Raw genomic sequence first — 26,213 nt, 5'->3', positions numbered from 1 at the left:
GCTGCACATAAATAATTTACAAATAGAAATCTCTATCTTTAACAATCTAATAATTGGACCTTCATTAATTTTTTAACTGGCTGAACATGATTTTCTCTGTTTTTGGTGCACAGGATTGAACCAAGAGCCTTGTGTATGCATAAGAACTCTACAGTCCTAAGTTACCTACCTGGTACCTGACTGTGCACATTAAAACAAACAAGTATACCATAATTTATCAAATTATTTTCCCAGTATATGACACTTATGTTACAAACAATTTTGGAGTAAACTACTACTGAAGACAGAAATGTTTTTATAGTCCTCGGCACATCTTCCTGAAATATTTTTGAAAGGTGTGCCTACAGATTCACTGAGAATATTATTCTGTTGAATGCTAACTAGAAAGAATATGAGGGGTAACCCCTTTTCCCTTGCTGACCAAAAACATGAAGGGGGTGTGCTTCTGTAGTATGCATTTCATTAATGACGACAAAAGCTTGTTTGTTGTGTGAATTCCTTCCTATGGAAACTATCCTTTCCCACTTGTCACCGTGTTCCACTCACTGCTCTAATCAGAACTGCTCCACTGTCTAGCATCTTTTGTTGTGAAACATTTTGCATAATTATCCTCCCCACTTTTAATGTTAAATATCTATCTTCTGAATTAAGTCTTTTAGTTTGCAAACTTCTTCACTCAGATCTTCAACATTACTACCAAGTTCTTCACAAACTGAAATAAAATTCTTCGGGGAAGCCCATTTCAGGACTATCTGTTAATATTTTCAAAAGTCACTTTTTAATTAATAGAAACAACTTTTTTCAGCTTTATATACATAATGGTCACACAAAATTTCTAAACACTAAATTATATAATTGAGAATTTTTAAAATTTATTTTTATTGTAAACAAATGGGATACATGTTTCAGTTTGTACATAGAGTAACAGCATACCATTTGCATATTCATATATTTACATAGAGTAATGATATTTGATTCACTTCATTATTTTTTCCTTCCACCCCACCCCTCCCACCTCTCTTTTCCCTCTTAACAGTCCCTCCTTCCTCCATTCTTGTCCCCCTCCCACACCCAATTAAATGTCATCATCCGCTTATCAATGAGATCATTCCTCTTTTTGATTTTTGAGATTGGCTTATCTCACTTAGCATGATATTCTCCAATTTCATCCATTTGCCTGCAAATGCCATAAGTTTATTATTCTTTATAGCTGAGTAATATTCCATAGTATATATATATACCACAGTATCTTTATCCATTCATCAATTGAAGGGCATCTAGATTGGTTCCATAGTCTGGTTATTGTGAACTGAGCAGCTATGAACATTGATGTGGCTGTATCTCTGTAGTGTGCTGATCTTAAGTCCTTTGGGTATAGGCCGAGGAGTGGGATAGTTGGGTCAAATAGTAGGTCCATTCCAAGTTATCTAAGGAATCTCCACACTGCTTTCCAGAGTGGCTGCACTAATCTGCAGTCCCCCCAGCAATGTATGAGTGTACCTTTTTCCCCACACCCTCGCCAACACCTATTGTTGCTTGTATTCTTCATAATCGCCATTCTAATTGGGGTGAGATGGAATCTTAGTGTAGTTTTGATTTGCATTTCTCTTATTACTAAAGATGTTGAACATTTTTTCATATATATGTTGATTGCTTGTACATCTTCTTCTATTAAGTGTCTGTTCATTTCCTTAGCCCATTTGCTGATTGGGATATTTGTATTCTTGGTGTAGACTTTTTTGAGTTCTTTATATATTCTGGAAATTAGTGCTCTATCTGAAGTATGAGTGGTAAAGATCTTCTCCCACTCTGTAGGCTCTCTCTTTGCATTGCTGATAGTTTCCTTTGCTGAGAGAAGGCTATTTAATTTGAATCTATACCAGTTATTGATTCTTGCTTTTATTTCTTGTGCTATGCATGTCCTGATAAGAAGTCTGATCCTAAGCCAACAAGGTGAAGATTTGGACCTACTTTTTCTTCTATAAGATGCAGGGTCTCTGGTCTGATTTCAAGGTCCTTGATCCATTGTGAGTTGATTTTAGTGCAGGGTGAGAGATAGGGTTTTATTTTCATTCTGTTGCATATGGATTTCCAGTTTTCCCAAAATCATTTGTTGAAGAGGCTATCTTTTCTCCATTGCATATTTTTGGCACCTTTGTCTCATATTAGAAAATTGTATTTATTTGGGTTTGTGTCCATGTCCTCTATTTTGTACCATTGATCTGCCTGTCTATTTTGGTGTCAATACCATGCCATTTTTGTTACTATTGCTTTGTAGTATAGTTGAAGTTCTGGTATTGCGATACCCCCTGTTTCTTTCTTCCTGCTAAGGATTGCTTTAGCTATTCTGGGTTTCTTATTCTTCCCGATGAATATCATGATTGCTTGCTCTATTTCTGTGAGTTACATCATTGGGATTTTAATTGGAATTGCATTGAATCTGTATAGCACTTTTGGAAGTATGGCCATTTTGACAATATTAATTCTGCCTATCCAAGAATATGGGAGAACTTTCAATCTTCTAAGGTGTTCCTTAATTTCTTTCTTCAGTGTTTTGTAGTTTTCATTGTAGAGTTCTTTTACCTCTTTGGTTAGATAGATACCCAAGTTCTTTTTTGTTTTGTTTTGTTTTGTTTTGTTTTTGAGTATATTGCAAATGGACTTGTTTTCCTGATTTCCCTTTCAGCTGTTTCATCGCTTGCATATAAAAATGCTGTAGATTTATGTGTGTTGATTTTATAGCCTGCTATTTTGCTGAATTCATTGATGAGGTCTAGAAGTTTTCTGGAGAAGCTTTTTGGATCCTTTAAATATAGAATGATGACATCAGCAAATAGTGACACCTTAAGTTCCTCTTTTCCTATTCGTATCACTTTAATTTCTTTAGTCGGCCTAATTGCTGTGGCTAGAGTTTCGAGGACAATGTTGAGTAGAAGTGGTGAAAGAGGACATCCCTGTCTTGTTCCCATTTTTAAAGGGAATGGTTTCAGTTTTTCTCCATTAAGAATGATGTTGGCCATGGGCTTAGCATAAATAGCCTTTACAATGTTCAGGTATGTTCCTACTATCTCTATTTTTTCTATTGTTTTCAGCATGAAGGGGTGTTGTATATTGTCAAATGCTTTTTCTGTGTCAATTGAAATAACCATATGATTCTTATCCTCTAGTCTATTGATATGATGGATGACATTTATTGATTTATGAATGTTGAACCATCCTTGCATTCCAGGAATGAACCCCACGTGATCGTGTTGTACAATTTTCTTAATGTGTTTTTGGATAGGGTTTGCCAATGTTTTGTTAAGGAACTTTGCATCTATATTCATCAAAGATATTGCTCTAAAATTTTCTTTCCTTGATGTGTCTTTTCCTGGTTTGGGTATGAGGGTGATATTAGCTTCATAGAATGAGTTTGGTAGGGTATACCCACCTTTTCTATTTCCTGGAATACCTTGAAAAGTATTGGATTGAGTTCTTCTTTGAAGGTACTGTAGAACTTGGCTGAGAATCCGTCTGGTCATGGACTTTTCTTGGATGGTAGATTTTTAATGGCTTCTTCTATTTCATTGCTTGATATTGATCTGATTAAATCGTGTATGTCTTCTTGGTTCATTTTGGGAGAAGCATATGTCTCTAGAAATTTGTCAATTTCATCGGTACTTTCTATTTTGTTGGAATACAGATTTTCAAAGTAGCTTCTCATTATGTTCTGTATCTCAGTGGTGTCTGTTGTGATATTTCCTTTTGCATCATGTATTTTAGTAATTTGAGTCTTCTCTCTCCTTCTCTTTGTTAGTGTGGCTAAGGGTTTATCTATTTTGTTTACTTTCTGAAAGAACCAACTTTTTGTTATGTCAATTTTTTGAATAGTTTCTTTTGTTTCAATTTCATTGATTTAGCTCTGATTTTAATTATTTCCTGTCTTCTACTACTTTTTCTGTTATTCTGTTCTTCTTTTTCTTGAGCTGTAATGTTAGGTCATTTAATTGTTGATGTTTCATTCTTTTCTGGAATGCACTCCATGCAATGAATTTTCCTCTTAGTACTGCTTTCATAGTGTCCCAGAGATTTTGATATGTTGTGTCATCATTCTCATTGATCTCCAAGAATTTTTTAATCTCCCCTGATGTTTTTTGTTATCCATGTTTCATTCAATAGCATATAATTTAGTCTCCAAGTGTTAGAGTAATTTCCTTTTTTTACTTTGTACATTGATTTCTACTCTCAGTCCGTTATGATCTGATAGAACACAAGGCAGTATCTCTATTTTTTTGCATTTCCTAAGGGCTGCTTTGTGGCATAACACATGGTCTATTTTCGAGAAGGTTCCATGTGCTGCTGAGAATAAAGTGTATCCGATCGTTGATGGATGGAATATTGTATATATGCCTATTAAGTCTAGGTTATTGATTGTGTTATTGAGTTCTACGGTTTCTTTGGTTGGATTTTGTTTGGAAGATCTATCTAGTGGTGATAGTGGTGTGTTACAGTTGCCCAGAATTATTGTGTTGTGGTCTATGTGATTTCTGAAATTGAGAAGGATTTGTTTGATGAACAGGGATGCACCATTTCTTGGGGCATAAATATTTACTATCGTTATGTCTTCCTGATTTATGGTTCCCTTAAGCAGTATGAAATGTCCTTCTTTATCCCTTCTGACTAACTTTGGCTTGACGTCCACTTTATCTGATATAAGGATGGAAACCCCCGCTTTTTAACTGGGTCCATGTGCATGGTAGGTTTTTTCCCATCCTTTCACCTTTAGTCAGTGGATGTCTTTTTCTATAAGATGAGTCTCTTGTAGGTAGCATATTGTTGGGTCTTTCTTTTTAATCCATTCTGCCAGTCTATGTCTTTTGATTGATGAATTTAGGCCATTAATATTCAGGGATATTATTGGGAAATGATTTGTATTCCCAGTCATTTGGCTTATTTTTGGTTTTTAAGTTGGCTTGGTTTCTCCTTTGAGTGCTTTTTCTCTAAAGTAGTTCCTCCCTTTGCTGACCTACATTGTTGTTTTTCATTTCCTCCTCATGGATTATTTTGTTGAGAACATTCTGTAGTGCAGGCTTTCTATTTGTAAATTCTTTTAACTTTTGTTTATCATGGAAGGATTTTATTTCATCTTCCAAAATGAAGGTTAGTTTTGCTGGGTATAGGATTCTTGGTTGGCAACCATGTTCTTTCAGAGCTTGAAATATGTTGGTCCAGGCCCTTCCAACTTTTAGAGTCTGGGTTGAGAAGTCTGCTGCTATCCATATTAGTCTCCCCCTATATGTAATCTAATGCTGTTCTCTCACGGCCTTCAAAATCCTATCTTTATTTTGAATGTTAAGCATTTTCATTATAATGTTCCTAGTTGTGGATCTGTTGTGATTCTGTGCATTCGGTGTTCTGTAAGCCTCTTATATTTGATTTTCCATTTCATTCTTCAGGTTTGGAAACTTTCGTGATATTATTTTATTGAATAGGTTGTTCATTCCTTTGGTTTTATCTCTGTGTCTTTCTCAATCCCAATAATTCTTAAATTTGGTCTTTTCATTATGTCCCATAGTTCTTGGAGATTCTGTTCATGATTTCTTACCATCGTCTCTGTTTTGGCAACTTTATTTTCAAGATTAAATATTTTGTCTTCGTTGTCTGAGGTTCTGTCTTCCAAGTGGTGTAGTCTTGTGACAATTTCCATTGAGGTTTTTATTTGTTTTATTGTCTCCTTCATTTCAAGGATTTCTGTTTGTTTTTATTTTTATTTTTTGAGAATCTCTATCTCTTTGTTGAAATGATCTTTTGTTTCCTGCAGGTGCTCTTTCAGCTTATTGGTATTATCATTCATTGCCTGCATTTGCTCTCTTACCTCATCCTTTGCTTCGTGAATCATCATAAACATGTATAATCTGAAGTCCTTTTCTAACATTTCTTCTAACGTACTGTCTTTGGATTCTATTACTATAGAATCTAGATTTGTTTGGATCATTTTCTTCCCTTGTTTTCTCATGTTGTTCAGGTATCTTCTCCTCTAGCAGTGCAGATCTGGGGTATTGCAGATTTCCCCCCAAAGGCTTAAAGTGGCCCTATAGGTTTCCAAAACCCTTTCTTTAAGGGGAGATCAATATTAGCAGTGCCCAAATCAGACACTATGCAGTCCTAGACCAAATAGCCCCTATGGGGACAATAACAAAATTGTCATAATAAACATAATGTGTTCAAATTATTTTTGGTAAAACAAACAGGTTTACCATAATGTCTGCAGTTTCTAATGGAGGACAAAGAGGATGCAGAGGAATGAAGAATATGGCTGTTAATGGGATAATAAAAGAATATACAGAATTTCTAGAAAATAGAAAGGGTGAGAGTGTAATCAAAAGAAATCAGATGTTAGCATGTAAATAAGGGAGAAAGCAACTCTGAGGGAACAGGTAAACAGAAGGAAAAGAAAGCAAGAAATGTAAAGAAATAAAACTTAAATAATTTTTAAAAAGGAGAAAAAAGAAAATCTACCGTATAACATTCATATACTAATGAAACCTCCCAGTGTTCAGTAGCCTGATGTATGAGAGGTACATGTCAATGAGCTTCAAGCCTCCAGCAGGCGTTTCAGGATGGGATTTTTCCCCACCCAATGATCGGAGCTAAGGCTCCCAGGATTATCCAAAATGGCTGCTCTGTATTCCAAATGTGTTGGTAAATGAGGAGCTGCAGCTCAGGGGTGGACATGGTCAGCTGGAGGTCCTGCAGACAGGATGCAGTTGGTCCAGCAGTGGTCCTGGAGGTCAGGTGTGTTTTGTGTGGTTGTGGGATCCAGGAGCCCGGGTGCAATCAGTTGGTCTGGGTTCCCGGTGATAGGGCAGCATCAGTTGGTCTGGGGGTCCTGGCAGCAGGGAGCAGTCAGTTGATGTGAGGGCCCCAGAGGCAGGGAGTGATCAGTCGGGCTGAATGATCCTGGAAACAGGATCACTCAGGGCCTGGCTGTTCTCTCAAAATGGCAGCAGCCACGTGTAATCAAACCTGCAGGGACTGTAACAGTGAACTTCCAGGCAGCAGCAGGCAGCTGGTTCTCCACTGGCGATCTGCGGTCAGTCTGCTGGCAGCTGTCGGACGATCAGGAGGTGAAACTTGAATGTTGGGTGATGGATAGGGGTAAGGCAGGCAATGGACAGACGAGAGGCAGGCAAATGGCGGATGATAGATGCCTGACAGTGAGTAATCTGCTCTCAAAATAGGCATTGATATGCGGGCAGATTGCAGGTGATCATAGGTGATCACAGCAGAGCAATGGGGTAAAGAGCAGGGAATCGATAAGCAGCAAAAAGTGCCTCACGGAGAAACAGATATCCTCTGCTTGAATCCGGCATTGTGGAGCAACAAGGAATGCAGCCTCTCTCTAGACCACCATCTTGAGTTCTCCCCAAGGAATTTTTTTTTTTAAGGATAAATCCTCACATGAAAATAAGTCAGTAATTTTATATATATAGTAATTTTAGATAAATAATTCAGTAATTTTGTATAAATAGTAGAATCAGCTTGTTAAATATTTCCTAAATATAGGTACAGACAACATGGAAATTAATATAATATTTGAATAAATGATTCCCATACTAATATTACATAAGATCAAAGGAAAACAAATTAATTTAATTTTTTTTAATTCAACCTAACAGCTAAAACAACTGCGAATACTTAAAAAATAAGTTTGTTTTTTTTAGGTCACTTATTTTCTCACTAAAACTTCCTTCACTAAAACAACTTTATATTGGAAATAGTTTTTAATAACACTCAACACACTATTTTGTTTCAACTTTCATTTGGGTCTCCTGTCACTTTATATTTTCAATAATCAAATCCCTTTTCAAAACAATTGGGAAGCTCATTACAGGGATTGGTTTAATTTTGGTTTAAAATTGGTTTATTCATTTTCCTTTGCTTGTGGGTGAGGACACAGTATTTTTCAACTCATTACTATGCAAAGGAATAATATTAAATTAATTTACTTAATTTGATATTACATTTTTTTTTCTTCTTTTTTTTGTTTTTTTTTATCCTAACAAATGGGATACATGTTGTTTCTCTGTACATGGCGTAAAGGCATACCATTTGTGTAATCATAAATTTACATAGAGCAATGTTGTTTGATTCATTCTGTTATTTTTCCCTTCCCCCCACCCCTACCACCCCTCTTTATCCTCTATACAGTACTTACTTCCTCCATACTTGCCGCCCTCCCTAACCCTAACTCTAACCCTAACACTAACCCTTGACTCCCCCACCCATTATGTGTCATCCTCCACTTATTAGCAATATCATTCGTCCTTTGGCTTTTTGAGATTGGCTTATCTCACTTAGCAAGATATTCTCCAGTTTCATCCATTTGCCAGGAAATGCCATAATTTTATCATTCTTTATGGCTGAAAAATATTCCATTGTATATATATACCACAGTTTCTTTATCCACTCATCAATTGAAGGGCATCTAGGTTGGTTCCACAGTCTGGCTATTGTGAATTGAGCAGCTATGAACATTGATGTGGCTGTATCTCTGTAGTATGCTGATTTTAAGTCCTCTGGGTATAGGCCAAGGAGTGGGATAGCTGGGTCAAATGAAGGGTCCATTCCAAGTTTTCTAAGGAATCTCCACACTGCTTTCCAGAGTGGCTGCACTACTTTGCAGCCCCACCAGCAATGTATGAGTGTACCTTTCTCCGCACATCCTCGCCAACACCTGTTGTTGCTCGTATTCTTGATAATCGCCATTCTAATTGGGGTGAGATGGAATCTTAGGGTGGTTTTGATTTGCATTTCTCTTATTACTAGAGATGTTGAACATTTTTCCATATGTTTGTTGATTGCTTGTAGATCTTCTTCTGTGAAGTGTCTATTCATTTCCTTAGCCCATTTGTCGACTGAATTATTTGAATTCTTGGTGTAGAGTTTTTTGTGTTCTTTATAGATTCTCGAGATTAGTGCTCTATCTGAAGTATGATTGGCAAAGATATTCTCCCACTCTGTAGGCTCTTTCTTCACATTGCTGATAGTTTCCTTTGCTGAGAGAAAGCTTTTTAGTTTGAATCTATCCCAGTGGTTGATTCTAGCTTTTATTTCTTGTGCTATGGGAGTCCTGTTAAGGAAGTCTGGTCCTAGACCAACAAGGTGAAGATTTGGACCTACTTTTTCTTCTATAATCTGCAGGGTCTCTGGTCTGATTCCGAGGTCCTTAATCCATTTTGAGTTTACTTTCGTGCATGGTGAGAGATATGGGTTTAGTTTCATTCTGTTGCATATGGATTTCCAATTCTCCCAGCACCATTTGTTGAAGAGGCTATCTTTTCTCCATTGCATATTTTTGGCCCCTTTGCCTAGTATGAGAAAATTGTATTTATTTGGGTTTGTGTCTGTGTCCTCTATTCTGTACCATTGATCTACCTTTCTATTTTGGTACCAATACCATGCCATTTTTGTTACTATTGCTTTGTAGTAGAGTTGAAGTTCTGGTACTGCAATAACCCCTGTTTCACTCTTCCCGCTAAGGATTGCTTTAGCTATTCTGGGTTTCTTATTCTTCCAGGTGAATTTCATAATTGCTTGCTCTATTTCTGTAAGGTACGTCATTGGGATTTTTATTGGAATTGCATTGAATTTGTATAGCACTTTAGGTAGTATGGTCATTTTGAGAATATTAATTCTTCCTATCCAAGAACATGGAAGATCTTTCCATCTTCTAAGGTGTTCTTTAATTTCTTTCTTTAGTGTTGTATAGTTCTCATTGTAGAGGTCTTTCACCTCTTTTGTGAGATTGATTCCCAAGTATTTTATTTTTTTAGAGGCTATTGTGAATGGGGTAGTTTTCCTAATGTCTCTTTCTGAAGATTCATCACTTATGTATAAAAATGCATTGGATTTATGGGCATTGATCTTGTAACCTGCTACTTTACTGAATTCACTTATGAGTTCTAAGAGTTTTCTGGTCGAATTTCCAGGTTCCTCTAAATATATAATCATGTCATCAGCGAAAAGGGATAGTTTGAGTTCTTCTTTTCCAATTCGTATCCCTTTAATTTCTTTGGTTTGTCTAATTGCTCTGGCCAGAGTCTCAAGAATGATGTTGAATAGAAGTGGTGAGAGAGGGCATCCCTGCCTTGTTCCAGTTACCAGGGGGAATGCTTTCAGTTTTTCACCATTTAGAATGATATTAGCCATGGGCATAGCATAAATGGCCTTTACAATGTTAAGAAATGTTCCCACTATCCCTATTTTTTCTAGTGTTTTGAGCATGAAGGGGTGCTGTATTTTATCAAATGCTTTTTCTGCATCTATTGAAATAATCATGTGATTCTTGACGTTAAGTCTATTAATATGGTGAATTACATTTTTTGATTTCCTGATGTTGAACCAACCTTGTGTCCCTGGGATGAAACCCACTTGATCATGGTGCACTATCTTTTTAATATGTTTTTGTATGTGATTTGCTAAAATTTTGTTGAGAATTTTTGCGTCGATGTTCATTAAGGATATTGGTCTGAAATTTTCTTTCCTTGATGAGTCTCTGTCTGGTTTAGGTATCAGTGTGATTTTGGCTTCATAGAATGAGTTTGGGAGGGTTCCCTCCTCTTCTATTTTATGGAATACTTTGAGAAGTATTAGAATGAGCTCTTCTTTAAAGGTTTTGTAGAACTCGGCTGAGAACCCATCTGGTCCTGGACTCTTCTTTGTTGGTAGGCTTTTGATGACTTCTTCTATTTCAATACTTGAAATTGGTCTATTTAAATTGTTTATGTCCTCCTCATTCAGTTTAGGCAATTCATATGTCTCTAGAAACCTGTTGATGTCTTCGAGGTTTTCTATTTTGTTGGAGTATAGATTTTCAAAGTAGCTTCTAATTATGTTTTGTATTTCACTCTTGTCTGTTGTGATATTTCCTTGTTCATTCCGAATTTTAGTGATTTGTGTTTTCTCTCATCTTCTCTTTGTTAGTGTGGCTAAAGGTTTATCAATTTTGTTTATTTTTTTGAAGAACCAACTATTTATTTTGTCAATTTTTCTATTGTTTCTTTTGTTTCAATTTCATTGATTTCAACTTTGAGTATAACTATTTCCTGTCTTCTTCTACTTTTGGTGCTGTTCTCTTCTTCTTTTTCTAGGGCTTTGAGCTTAGTATTAGGTCATTTATTAATTGAGTTTTACTTCTTTTATTAAATGCGTTCCATGAAAAAAATTTCCCTCTAAGTAAATCTTTCATAGTGTCCCAGAGATTTTGATATGATGTTTCTTTGTTCTCATTTACCTCTAAGAATTTTTTAATTTCCTTCCTAATATCTTCTGTTATCCATTCATCATATAATAGCATATTATTTAATCTCCAGATGTTGGAATAGTTTCTGTGTTTTACTCTTTCATTTGTTTCTATCTTCAATCCATTATTATCTGATAGAATACATGGTAGTGTCTCTATCTTTGTATTTGTTGTATTTGCTAACATTAGCTTTGTGGCATAATATATGGTCTATTTTAGAGAAGGATCCATGTGCTGCTGAGAAGAAAGTGTATTCGCTCCTGGTTGGATGGTATATTCTATAAATGTCCGTTAAGTCTAAATTATTGATTGTGTTATTGAGATCTATGGTTTCTTTGTTCAATTTTTGTCTGGAAGATCTGTTCAGTGGTGAGAGAGGCGTGTTAAAATCACCTAGTATTTTAGTGTTATGGTGTATTTGGTTTCTGAAATTGAGAAAGATTTGACATACATGGATGAGCCACTGTTTGGGGCATAGATGTTTATGATTGTTATATCTTGCTGATTAATGCTTCCCTTAAGCAATATGAAATGACCTTCTTTATCCCTTCTGACTAACTTTCGCTTGAAGTCCACATTATCGGAAATGAGGATGGATACTCCATCTTTTTTGCTGAGTCCATGTGCATGGTATGTTTTTCCCATCCTTTCACCTTTAGTCTATGGGTATCTTTTTCTATGAGATGAGTCTCTTGCAGGCAACATGTAGTTGGATTTTTTTTTTAACCAATGTGCCAGTCTATGTCTTTTGATTGATGAATTCAGGCCATTAACATTCAGCATTATTATAGATATATGATTTGGTTTCCCGGTCATTTGGTTCATTTTTTAAATTGTACATATTTATTTGTTTGACACAACATTTTTCCTCCTTTATTTGACAATTCCTTTAGGATAATTCCTCCCTTTGCTGATTTGCTTCTTGGTTTTTCATCTCTTCCTCATGGAATATTTTGCTGAGAATGTTCTGTAATCCTGGCTTTCTTTTTGCAAATTCTTTTAGCTTTTGTTTATCATGGAAGGATTTTATTTCATCATCACATTTGAAAGTAAGTTTTGCTGGCTATAAGATTCTTGGTTGGCATCCATTTTCTTTCAAGGCTTGAAAAATGTTGTTCCAGGCCCTTCTAGCTTTTAGGGTCTTGATTGAAAAATCTGCTGATATCCGTATTGGTTTCCCCCTGAATTTCATTTGATTCTTTTCTCTCACAGCCTTTAAAATTCTGTCTTTATTTTGTATGTTAGATATTTTCATTATAATGTGCCTTGGTGTGGGTCTGTTGTAATTTTGTGTATTTGGAGTCTTATAAGCCTCTTGAACTTGATTTTCCATTTCATTCTTCAGATTTGGGAAATTTTCTGCTATTATTTCATTGAATAAATTGTTCATTCCTTTGGCTTGTCTCTAGGCCTTCCTCAATCCCAATAATTCTTAAATTTGGCCTTTTCATGATATCCCATAGTTGTTGTAGATTCTGTTCATGATTTCTTACCATCTTCTCTGTTTGGTCAACTTTGTTTTCAAGGTTAAATATTTTGTCTTCAATGTCTGAGGTTCTGTCTTCCAGGTGTTCTATCCTATTGGATATGCTTTCTATGGAGTTCTTAATTTGGTTTATTGTTTCCTTCATGTCAAGGATTTCTGTTTGTTTTTTTTTTCAATATCTCTACTCTTTCTTGAAATGATCTTTTGCTTCCTGTATTTGCTCTTTTACTGTCGATTGGTGTGATCATTCAATGCTTGCATTTGCTCTTTCATCTCATTGTTTTCTTCTCTGATCATTTTAATTATGTATATTTTGAACTCCTATTCTGTCATTTCTTCTGCCATGCTGTCATTGGGTTTTATTGATGTTACATCTAGATTTGATTGCAGCATTTTCTTTCCTTGTTTTCTCATATTGTTCAGGTATCAGTGGACCGCTGAGATATTGCAGATTTCCTCTATTGACTTACAATGTCCCTGAAGATTTCTATATATATCCCCCCTTAGCCTTCAGTAGACTGAAGTCTTGAAGGAAGTTGATAATGTGGTGCTCCACAAGGAAGCTGCCTCTCTAGGAGTGGTGGCCTTCAGGTGGGGTATAATCCCTGCTAGTGGGCAGAGGTGCCTCCACTTGTTGACCAATGGTCATCCAAAGTGGACCTAGGCTGCGGGCTGAGTCAAGGCCTGTTTGGGCCTGAGTCTCTGGTTTTACCGTCCTTGTGGGGAAACCTCACCCGGCAGGGAAGACTAACCCGGTGGGCCGGTCTCGCTGGTCAGTTCCCTCCTAGAGTTTCCCCTCAATTTACAGATACTGCCTGGGCTGGGCTGCCTTCCTCTGCAAAGTTCCCAGGGGCCCGGCCCTACCTCCTGGGCCTGGGAGCCTCACCCTTCACAGATGAATCTCCTTAGGCTGCCCCTAATCAGAGAATCTGCCTGCAGGCCTGGAACCTTTGCTCCACCCTAAGCCTGTCTCTGTGTGGCTCTTCCACCAAAAGCTTCCTAGATCCTGCTACCCTGCTCTGCACCTAATCACCTGGCTATGTGGCCCCTCCTCTGAGCAGCCACCTGGGGCCCCGTACAATCGCTCTGAGTCCCAGAGACCTGCCACACACCTCTTCCTCCAGACAGCTGCCCAGTATTCCGGTGCGGTTACTAGGAGTCCAAGAAATTCACTGCGTGCCTCCACCTCCCAACAACCACCAGTAGCCCCGGGAAATCAATCACTCCGAGTTGAAGTGACCCTCCCCGTTCCTCCTCCTTCTCCAGATAACCCCCCGGGTGTTCAGGAGCGGTCACTGTGAGTGGCTCTGAATCCACGTGACCCACTGCATGGGTCCTCTGAGCAACCACCCAGAGCTCTGGTGTGGCCACTCAAGACCAAGTGACCCACCACGCTTCTCCTCCAGGCAGCCCCCCTGTGCTCAGGAGCTGTCACTTTAAGTCCAAACAACTCACCACTCGCTTTCTCCTCTGAGCAGCCGCCTGGAGTGCTAATGCAGTCACTGCGAGTCCAAACGACCCACCGCACTCCTCCTCCTCCTCCTCCTACTCCTCCGGGCAGGCCCCAGGGTTCAGAAGTGGTCTGAGTCCAAACAGCTCGCCACGCAGCCCCTCCTCTGGCAACCGCCTGTAGCTCTGGCGTAGTCACTCTGATTCCAAGCAGCCGCACTCCTCTTCCTCCTCCTCATCCTCAGGGCAGTCCCCGGTGTTCAGAAGCAGTCCTTCTGAGTCCAAACAGCTCGCTGCGGAGCTTCTCCTCTGGCAACCGCCTGTAGCTCTGGTCTTGATATTCATTGAACAACTGATATTTTACCAGATCTGTACTTTTTACTGAATTATAATGAACTTATTTGGAGTGTTCTTCAGCATTCAGACTTTTTCACTTAATAATTTTGGTAGAATACCTCATGAGGATTTACAGGTAATTTCATAATGATATTCTGAACAGATCTTATTAAATGGCCACACTTTGTTTAATTTCAGAAGAAAGTTAAGGAACTCATCAGCACTAAAGAAAGAAAGCAAATAAATAGAAATAACTTAAGAGCAATTTAATTCCTTCTACTAGTTTAGATACAAAATAAAAAGTTAAAAACTTTCACTTGTCTATAATTTATTAATAAATTCAAATAGACTTTGGATTATTAGTAATCAGTGTTTAACAACTTTATATTATTGGAAATAAAATTTATATCTTGATAACATAATATTTCACATAATAAAGGCTAAAATATATACAAGATCATATGAGAAATGCTTTCTTATTAAGAGAAAATATTACTACTGTAATTTTTTTTCTGTTTGACATCTATAATAATTTAAACAGTGTAAGAACTATACTAGGAAAAGCATGGTGTCTCTTGTATAGTCTGATTTAACAAGATGCCTTAAAAAATAAAACATTACTGTTTCAATGTGAGTTAAGATGGTACACTGGTTTGCTTCTTAGTAAAATAACTATAAAAATTGGTTTTTCAAAGGGTATCTGATTTTTTAACAAAGAATATTTCAAAATCTCTTTCCTTGAGAAAATCATATAATAAAATCAAATGACAGACATTATCAACATTAAACTAAACAAGAATAGCTGATTCTACATAATATTAATATAAATTGATAAGTTAACTTTACCTGACTTCTAACTTTGCCACTTCAGGTAACTCTCCAAAATTTCTCTCTTCTACCTCCAGTTCTTTAACAGCAGCCAGAATTTTCTGCTGATCATTACTAGTAATCCCAAACTAAGTAGAAATAATTTTAAGGTGTAGTTAAGATAATTATACTAGAATAAGTTAATCTTCAAAATCATTAAGAGGTTTTCTGCTGAAATCTTCATCTTGAAAAACAGACATGTTAGAAAATAATATACTAAAATATACAGTTTGCTTATAAATGTGACGGATAAAACTATCTAAACTATTAAAATATTTTTGCAATATATAAGAGTTGTGATAAACACTCAAACCCAATTACTAGATTTTAAGACATAGTAGTCAAAACAACAGAGTACAAGTTGATATAGTATGCTTATTTTGATTTATGTAATAATCAAAATTAGTGATTCTAATAATAATTTCAGGTTTTAATCAAAATTAACGATTATAATAATTTCAAGTTAAAAAGTTTCTAATGTGTTCAGATAACAAAGTTCATTGCTTTTTTACACAGTCTATTTATCAAAATATCTCTAATATTTATCACACTATTTTTTAATTGTTACCAATATTAATGTCAAATTCATGACTTTTTATTTGTTCTTTTCAGATATACATGACAGTAGACAATATCTTGACATATTTTGCATACATGGAGGATAATTTATCCTAATTCATATCCCATTCTTGTGGTTGTATATGATTTGGATTCCACTGGTTGTGTATTCATATGTGAAGAAAATAATATCTTGACAGCTTTGAGAAAATAACAATAGTGCTACTATTTGGAAAACACATACTTATATCCACATACATTCAAAAGAGCACCTCTTTTTTCTAAGAGGTCTGTTTTGCAAACCTATTTCACATTTGGCAATGAAGTCCTGGATTTATCTGAGATATTATGACCACCTAAAGGAACAAAACCAAAAGTTTAGGTCTTTAAATGGTTTTAAAGTAATTTAATACTATAATCAGATTTTTGAATAAATTTTTCAAAATCATATTTAATCAAGAACCTAATAAAATATCAATCAGTTTGTAAACCTAGGATTACTGAAATAGAAAATAAAAGAAGGTCCAATTAAAAAAATTAGTATAACTAGAGTTTTTGAAAATGATACTAACCTTTGCAAATTCATATTTTTTCATGGTCAAAAGGTGTCTTAAACTTATATCCCTTTCCTGTAGAAAATGTAAAAAAAAAAAAAAAACCCTATGATCTTTCAATATAAATAGTACAAAGGGAATTAGTTAAGTGTACATAAGATAGTGAACTGCTGCACTCTTAAACAACTTCCAACTTTCCAAAGTGGATAGAAAGAGCACCTCACTACTGGGTAGATAATATATACTCACCTCAAAAAGTATAAATATAAGTAGTTTTCCAGAGTCAATTAACATGATGACTTTCAAATTATAATTTTGCTTACATGACATGAAAACATTTCTACAAAATTGAATAGAAATTATATTTATGCTGAAGATTACTCCAAATAGAAAAATAGTTACAAAATTTTGAAATAGTTTCAAAATTGAACTATAAAACCCAACTCTAGTCAGGCACGGTGGCATATGCCTCTAAACCCAGTGGCTCAGGAGACTGAGGCAGGAAGAGTTCAAAGCAACCTCAGCAAAAGTCAGGTGCTAAGCAAATCAGTGAAACCCTGTCTCTGTATAAAATACAAAATATGGTTGGGGATGTGGCTCAGTGGTTGAGTGTCCCTGAGTTCAATCCCTGGTGCCCCCCCCCAAAAATACGCAACTCTAAAACACCTGAACAAAATGCCCATAATCCTAAGGGGGTTCTGTTTAAAGTACTAATTTATTGTTTCAGTATCCTCATAATTCTCATCTATTCAAATCTAAAATGTATGCTTAAAGTACCTAGGCAAAGCTTGGCATATGGGGGCATAATTTAATATTCAAGACAACCTTACATTACCTATTATTGTCTTTAAGGGAAAAATGTTTAAGTAACATATTTTGGTCAAAAATCAGAGGAAGAATCTTATGTCATGTTTGTTTGGTTTAAAATCATGCTCCTAGTATTAAATACAAGAAGATCAGCAACTGCAAAAACAAATGGCTTTATTTACAGAGGCATTGTACTGTTGACAACAGTTGTTAAATTCAACTAGCTTATACTTTATGTAAATGTAATAATAAACTTTGGTGATATTTATTACAATTTTCAGATGGGATGTATTACAAATTATGCAGAAAAAGCACAATATTCATTCATAGGCATCTTTATGAATTAAAATTTAGTGTTATGTTAACCAACAAATAAAAATATATAAATCTCACCTTTAGTAAGTCTGTCATAGGTTCCATTCCAAGACTATGTAAAAATATTTCCAGATCTGCAAATGCTGTGTATGAACTATACATATTTATAGCAATGTCAATTTCAGAACAGACTATCAATGTACACATAATAAATATATATTTATATTTCAAGAAAAAAGTAGAATAGTAAGAACAAATTCATATAGAATATATTTGTAAATGTACACTCCAGAATTGATGGTGTATCAAGGATTGAGCAAGTGTTAATCCTTTCCTCATCCACCTGCATTGGAACAGAATCCAGGGCTTTGTAAATGCTAAGCAAAGCAAACCACTGATCGATCCTCTCAACTCTAAGCAGGGTTTCCTAAGCAATGATATCACAGGAAATGGATGATAGCAAAGTCTAGCTCATCTTTCCTGAGAATGAAAACACTCAACATATACACCTTGTAAAATGTCTGCATGTAAAATTCTCTTTAATTGTGATAAGTAAGAATTAACAAACAATGTTATATGGGGTAGAGAATGGTTTATAATTATATACTGAACAATAGTACAGGAAAAATATTTTCAGTTTTTACTTAAACAATAAGTAATGTACTTAAAATACTCAGAAAGCAAGGGATAATATAGTTTGAATAGTAATGCAGATGCTGACTCCCTTCAAATACATTTTACTAAGTTTACATTTAAAGTCAAAGTTGTTATGATTAATATTGGTACACATAAAAGAAAACCCTCTAAAATTATGGAGACCAATGCACCTAAAACCCAGATATTTCTAAGTGATATTTAAAAATTCTTGTCAAAGTATAAAATATTATATATCTTAAACACATCATTATATTTAGAATAAGTAGTAAAAGCATGCATTTTTAACTTATTTACAGGAATTCTTTTGAACTAAATTATGTTACCCAAATATGTAATCTTTTCCTTTATCAGAATATGCTATCAATTGTTTACAAAGAACCTCTTCTTTAGTTAGCTCTTGAAGCTTTCCTTCCAATGGATTTAAAGTCAAAGAAAGAAAGTTGAAGATCTGAAAAGTTTCAGAAATTAGCCAAATATAGTAAATATTTTTATATACTGTTAAGTGCACTTAAAAAGAAATAACATGATTATTTTTCAACTGGAAAATAAATCTTTAGCAAGGTATAAGGGACAGAAAATTCATGACCTGTTACCCTGAGAATGACTTTTATAAACCCAAGTAAATTCTTCCTTGATATAAAATAAGCAGAAGAGTATAACTAATTCAAAAGAGTAAAACTAGAGTAGCATTTTTAATAATATATAATACAAAACTAAAATGCCATTTTGATAAATGACTCAGAAATATCAAGTTAAAGGTAGTAACTGAAATACATTGCTAAGAGGGAAGAAAACAATAAACTTGCTTAAATGTATACAAATCTCAACTATATAACTCAAAGCAGTATGTAAAATTTGTTAGTTTTACAATCTAATTTCTTACAAAGTCAAGGCTATGTCATGTAATCATTCAAAATATAAGATCAAATTTCATCATAAGAAATGATTTATGATTCAATACAACCTTTGATGCTCATAAACTTATTATATCAAATTCAGTGTCATCTATCCAAAATTTAATAATGTACTAATTTTTAGTTTCCAAATTTTCAATGGTTAGAAAAAATAATGCAAAAAAAGTTTTTGTTTTTCTATGGATTGAACCTATGGGTGTATAAACACTGAGCCACATCCCCAGTATGTTTTTATATTTTACTTAGAGACAAGGTTTCTCTGAATTGCTAAGTGCCTTGCTAATCTCCTGGGGCTGGCTTTCAACTGGAGATTCTCCTGTCTCAGCCTCTGGAGGTGCTGGGATTACAGGCATACACCACCACACCCAGATTTCTTTTTGAAATTTTACAAGACTTTTGTGATTAGTCTCTATTCTAGGATAATTTTGGAAATGTTCATATTATTTGGAAAACGATATTGTGTTTATTAGTTTGCTCGAAATTTAGTGGTTATTTTATGTGCAGTATAAGTGGCATGGTCTGACAGTTGTATGATAGAGCTTGTGGAATTTCACAAACTGTAAAATTCAGAACCTCAGTGTTATAAACTCTTGAACTTAATAATTTTACAATGGTACTGTACTTGACTCATGCTTAGAAAGTACAGGCCACTGACTAAAAATTTAGTATTCACACCAAAATTTGTATTCATAAAATAATTTAATATGTGGCAAATATTTATCATTCAGCTTTAGAATCTGAATGACAGCAGATCATATACCAATTTTGTTATCACTTTACCACATACCTTGTCATACATATAGGAATAAATGTTGCTTAAAGCATTTAACTTTTAAATTGTCTAACAACTAAAACTTTAAATCATACATTTTTTAAGTACATCTTCAAATGTTGACACTTTATTGTGTCAATACATAACTTAATTTTTAAAAATCTAAACCAATTTATAATATTAGTGTACTCTAATTTCATTATCAGCAACAGAATGTAACTGTTATCCTTTTATATAACTTATCAACTATAAATGTCTGATTTAGTAGATGAAAAATTACTAGAAAAATATTAGGTGGAGAAAAAATATTTATACATTTAATAGCTGAAAAAATATTATTACACTTGTTAATACCAACAAAATAACATAAAAGTTTTATATAAGATAATATAACAGAAAAATCAGTTTAACATATTGATGATACCTCAAGATGTTTGTTTTTCTAGAATCTCACTTGGTGTCTTTCCATCTTTGGTTTGTAGCATTTTATTAGCTCCAAATTCAAGCAACTTCAAAACTACATTTTATGACCTTGACGTGCTGCCCATGTTAAAGCCTATAAGGGGATTGCTTAAAGAGAAGGAGTGCACATGAGACAGATAGGAATTTTTTTCAACAGTATTAATGGCACATTAAAAAAGAGAAAATGGTTAATTTATAGAATGATGCAACCTCTTCATTTAACAATAAAAACATACTTCCCATATTGTAATGTAACATACTTCCATGCTATTACTTTATGCTCATTTCCTTTGGTCTTTTATTGATTTTGTTATTTGTATTCTTTGTGTAAAGTTTTTGAGTTCTTTGAATGAGGAAGGAAACATTGTATAGAGGAAAAAGATGGGTGGGGGTAGGAAAAATAACAGACTGAGACAATCATCATGATCCTATGTACATGTATGATTATACAAATGGTGGGACTCTACTTTGTGTAAAACTAGAGAAACAAGTTGTACCCCGTTTGTGTACAATGAATTAAAACAAATAAATTTAAAAAACAGAAAATAAGGTAGTATTTAAAGTCAATACTGTAAATCTACCAAACTGCTGTAGTGACATCTGCAACCAAATTTATATTTTAAGAAAGCAAGAAACATTTTCCCCAAGGCATCTTCTGTTTCTTAAAACAAGCAATAACATTCAACAAGGAAACAACCAAACAGTTATTAGGTCAAAATCTTGGGTATCAGTTTAATATGTGCTATCTTATCAATGATAATAAAAGTTATTGAAATTAAAATGTCATAATGTTTTATAAATGCATTATCTCATGACTGAACAATCTGAAAATAACAAACACCTATGTTAGAAAAACTACCTTCTAAATGTAAAAAAACTACTCTTTTTTTAAGACACAAAAAGGTTTCAGTGAGCAAGAAAAAAAAACCCTCACAAAAAAATAAATGTTAATTACACACAATATTTCCAGTTTTATTATTACTCTTTACAAGAAGAATGGCAACTTCATTCAAACTATTTTCTGTATTCAATAATCTAATACAGGTCTGCTTGATTTTAACTTATAATACCATTTTTATTGCATTATCAATATAAAAAGAAAATAAATAGTAAGTTCACTCCACATCATAAATGCCAAGTCCCAAATAACATAATCAAGGCCACTTTGTTTTCAGGTCGAAATATAATTAAGATAAATTAAGTGAAAACATTTTTCTGTGCAATAATTCCCTATCCAGTTTGTAGACTTTTAAATACTCAACTACCTACTACAATTTACAAATATTTAAATTTGAATATTTACAAATACTCAAGTTTACAAAATATTCCTCTACTACAATTAAAAGAAAAAGACAGTAAAAACAAAATACTCAGATATAGGCAATTTGACACAAATATGTGTTTTGCAACAATTAGAAAAGTCATGCTGTTCAACTGGTTTGTGTTGAAATCTCCTAAATATAGGTAAAAATGATGGAAAATGTGAGTAATTCTACTGCCAGATGCTGTTTAAATTATTGTAAATATCCTTATCACATTTCTGCTACATTCATAGACACTTACATATTTAAGCACACAGTTTCTGTTCTGTACATATAACTTCTACCCCTGAGTTATAAGAATTATTTAGACAATATTTAAAAACAATTAACATGGGGCTTGGTATACAGAAAATATTGAACTAAAATTTAATTTAAAAACAAAAAAATAACCCCCTCAAAGAAAAATTCTAAAGCCAAAATAAATAAACCAGTAAATTGCTATATTGGCTGGACACAGTACACTGTGCTAAGTATCTTCTATAGAAAGATCTAAGAGAAACAAAAGATATGATTTGTGTTCTAGAGAGTTATACTTAAAAATAGATTTTGAGTTGCCATCTCTTTACTATTAGTCCCAAAGGAGGGACAATGAAAATAATAAAATAAAATACAATTAAAAGAACAAGCTAGATTCCTATGTACTAATTACGGAAAGTCTATCATGAAATACTAAATTGTTATTTTCAATGAGATTTTAAATAAAATTAAAAAAATACTCCATGGAAAACAAACAACAGAGCTGACACAGACAAAATAATTATAAACAAATAAATAATTCAAAAAGGTCCAAAATACTGAATTTTATTTCTAGTAATAAATAGGAAGTTAGAACAAAATTCAGACCAAAATTAAAAATTTTTAAAAAGCATATAGAAGAGCTGAATGAAAACAAATTTCAATTTCTTAAAAAATGTAGAACTAAGATACCAAGGAAGCAAAATCTAGATCGCAAAAAGCCAGAGACATAAAGTGTGCATTCACATTTGTTTTTTCTCTAATGGCATGTACCAGTTCAGATGGGAAAATGAGCCACAGCTGATTTTGGTGGCCTATATATCAGGGGGAACAAAACTGACATCCCTGGGCCTATACAAGGTATAGAGCTTGATAAGCTATACTTAAGAAATTCAGCTGTGACTCAAAGGGCTATATCTTCAGGTTAAGGATAAACCAGAAATAACCCAGCTCTTCATGTTATATACTCCAAAATGGCTGAGAACCACAATCCCTAATGTAAGTTTACACTAGACATGGACCCATATGACTCAAAGCATGTTTTTAAAATATATAAAATTATCTCTAATGGAACCTCCTAGAACTCATAATTAGTTCTCCATTCAGATTTTATACCTAATGACTAGCACCTAGGCATGAATGAGAAGCATCTTACAAATTACTAACAGAAATAAACTTACAGAAATTGGAAATGATACATCTAGATGATATGTTTAACATATTAAAGAAAAATTGGGGGTTCCTGGGGAATTGAATGAAGGGGCACTCCACAACTGAGTCACATCCCAGTCCTAGTTTGTATTTTATTTAGAGACAGGGTATCACTGAGTTGTTTAGTGCCTTGACATTGCTGAGGCTGGCTTTGAAGTGATCCTCCTGTCTTAGCCTACTGTCTCAGCTGTTGGATGCACACCATCCAACCTGCCTAAAGAAATTTTAAACTACACCTTAAAAATATTTTCATGGAAAAATGAGTTATAAAGTGACACCACAATTTTAAAAAGAAGGAAAAAGTTCTAGAAATTAAAAAGTAACTCAAATTATTGATTCAATTGGTGAACCTAATAACAAATTATGTGAAGTACAAAACTAAATGCATTATTCAAAACTGATCTAACTGAATAAATTGTATTTCATGTATTTAAGTTACACACAATTTTGTAAACTATTATAGAATTTTTTCAGTACCATTTCAGAAAGATTTCTAATAAATTAAGTATAGGAAACTCATCAGTTTCCTCTTAGTTTTAATTCCTCTTAATCAGTTTCCTTTAATTTTTCTAATTGTTCTATTTACTGGCTTTTAGTACAAATGGAACCAAGTGATTTCAATCAAGTAATTTATTTTCACTATAAGATCTACAAACCCCTAGAATTGTCCTTTTGTTCCAAACACAAGTAAATACTTTTCTTTTATTTCTCCCATTTTATCTACAAACTAAGTTCTTCTGAACTTTTTCCACAGAATGAGTAGTTTCCATGCTACTCTTACATATCAGAACTGGGACTTCATTCCCTAGTTTAGAGATTGACCACTAAGACAGCTATTACTTTCACTTTATGAGAAAAAACTATGGGTCTCAGTTTTAAAAAAAAGTTAGTGTTCAATGTCTTCTGCAACCAGTAAGTATGTGGCCATGCAGCTTCTATGAAAACTATGAGCTGTATGGTCAATTCTTCACTTGTGCTATTTTTCTGGAAAGGTTATTTTTTTCAGTAAAAGAGTTGTTCAACAGAAGGGAATGTCAACAGAATGAAAGGAAACTCATCTAAAGATGTGTTTTCCTCCCTGATATCTGAATAGTGGTTCCCTAATGCATCTTTTGGCATATTTTACATGAAACTTAGTAATAATATAATTTGTCTATACAATTCCCCTAATTTAACTATATTCTTGAGCCCTGAGATGTTTTTGTCCCGTTTCATATTGATGTATGTTATCCCTACCCCACTGTATTTTCACTTAATGCTGCCCTCATAAAATCTGCAGGTTAAAAATCACTATTTGCCATGATGTATTTTCTTTTCAGGTCTATGAAGAAAACATAATTCAGTAACTGTATTGGTTCAAGCTCTGAGTATTAAAGAAGACAAAGTATCTGAAAGTTTATTTCTGAAGTTGTTTCTCATATCTGTTAATTAAATAGACAGATTTCTTTAATGATGTTATAAAATTATGTATTTTATTTGATTACATACCAGTCTAAATTTGGTGCTGTTTCAAATTCACTAGCTTTTCTTGGGTTTTCAGCTTTAAAATTGCCTTACAGTATGATTGCTTTATAGATTTTATCATGAGATACTAATCCTGTCATTTTAATTCAAATAAAATCTTTTTCCAGATAGATCCTATGTATCTGAAAGATCCCATGTACTTCTTGAGAGGAAAAGTAATCTAATGCCTATGATAATGTCTTGCTTAACTTCATATTCAGAATTTAGAAGATGGTAAGTGAGTGAGATGATAAAGAACTTGACTACCTATAATATCTTGGAGAAGTAACAAAGAGAATTTTAAAAACTGAGGTACATCAATAAAAACTAATTTTCCATTGAACCCAAAGAGGCACAACTTATCTCATGCTACTTTGAATGTATAAATCAAAATCACAACACATCTGGAAGTGTACTTCAGCTACTGTCCTGAAGTACAAGCCCTGATTTTAAGGTGCAAGTGGATTCAAAAGTTACACCTCATTAGGGATATCATAAATGATAGAAGTAAAATTCCTGTGAATAGGTGTGCTAACATTATATAGATAGAATTTTTAATCTTTAAAATTATAGTTATTATATAGTTATTATATAGTTACTAACTATATATATTAAATATTGATATTTAATATATATAGTTGATATATATATTAAATATATATTGATATTTAATATATATAAATATTAAATATTGATTTTGTACTGTATAAATCTTGGACTTTTTGATACTAAATCAGGATATCTCAACTTTTTCATTTTGGGTTTTGTATTATTTGAAGGGCTGTCCCACATACTCTAGAAGATTTAACAACCCCTTTGACCTAATCCATTAAATGCTAATAATGTCTTAAAGGTGTGACAATCAAAAATTCTTTTAGACATTACCAAATCACCCCTGGGCAGCAGAACAGAGCACCCTTAAAATCATTCCAATTAGAGCAAAATATTTTTCATCTGGGAATTATGTAAAACATATAAAGTATTCATTTTTATTATTATAGATATTTCAACAGATGCAAGATATATTTGTTGTTTGTTTTCTATGTATAATTAATTGCTAAAATCTTACACAAATAGAAACCTTTGAATATGTTTTCATACTATTTGTGTAAAACTTCTTACACAGAGAAAGTACTTAATAGGTTTTACTTCTCTAGCTTGATCATCATATTCCTTAGAATGTATTCACAAAAAATCATTGTTTGATATACCCATTTCCTTTTCTGTCCAAATGTGTATAATATTCCTCTTAAAAGTAAAAGTTGAAAGGTCAACTTCTCTTGGTGCTCCTATATAATTGGAACTAAGAACTTATGACCTAATTTCACCATCAAGTATTTGGCCAAATAAGCAAACATTGTTTATGATTTTGAAAAATTCATATTATGAAGTGTTTAACAGTATGATAAAAGAATCTTCAACATGTTGAACCAACAGTAAGGCTCTTACCTACAAGTCAGATTTGTATCAGGATTTCTTGA

General features: G+C 33.8%; 1 pseudogene across 1 annotated transcript in view; it reads right to left on the bottom strand.

The window, feature by feature from the left end:
- The window catches only part of LOC306652065 (ankyrin repeat, SAM and basic leucine zipper domain-containing protein 1-like), a 35,733-nt pseudogene that overhangs the window by 3,127 nt on the left and 6,393 nt on the right, over window positions 1-26,213 (bottom strand). The window contains exons 2-8 of the transcript in view: window positions 20,424-20,555; window positions 18,637-18,761; window positions 17,735-17,810; window positions 16,553-16,609; window positions 15,402-15,511; window positions 14,675-14,778; window positions 639-752 (exon numbers count right to left, since the gene is read on the bottom strand). The product of the transcript in view is annotated as an ankyrin repeat, SAM and basic leucine zipper domain-containing protein 1-like (transcript). The remainder of the gene's footprint in view (window positions 1-638; window positions 753-14,674; window positions 14,779-15,401; window positions 15,512-16,552; window positions 16,610-17,734; window positions 17,811-18,636; window positions 18,762-20,423; window positions 20,556-26,213) is intronic.

Source organism: Sciurus vulgaris, assembly GCF_902686455.1.
Source record: "Sciurus vulgaris genome assembly, contig: HiC_scaffold_632_arrow_ctg1, whole genome shotgun sequence".
NCBI lineage: Eukaryota > Metazoa > Chordata > Mammalia > Rodentia > Sciuridae > Sciurus > Sciurus vulgaris.
Note: the sequence above shows the minus strand (reverse complement) of the source record. Positions and strands in the feature narration are given on the sequence as shown.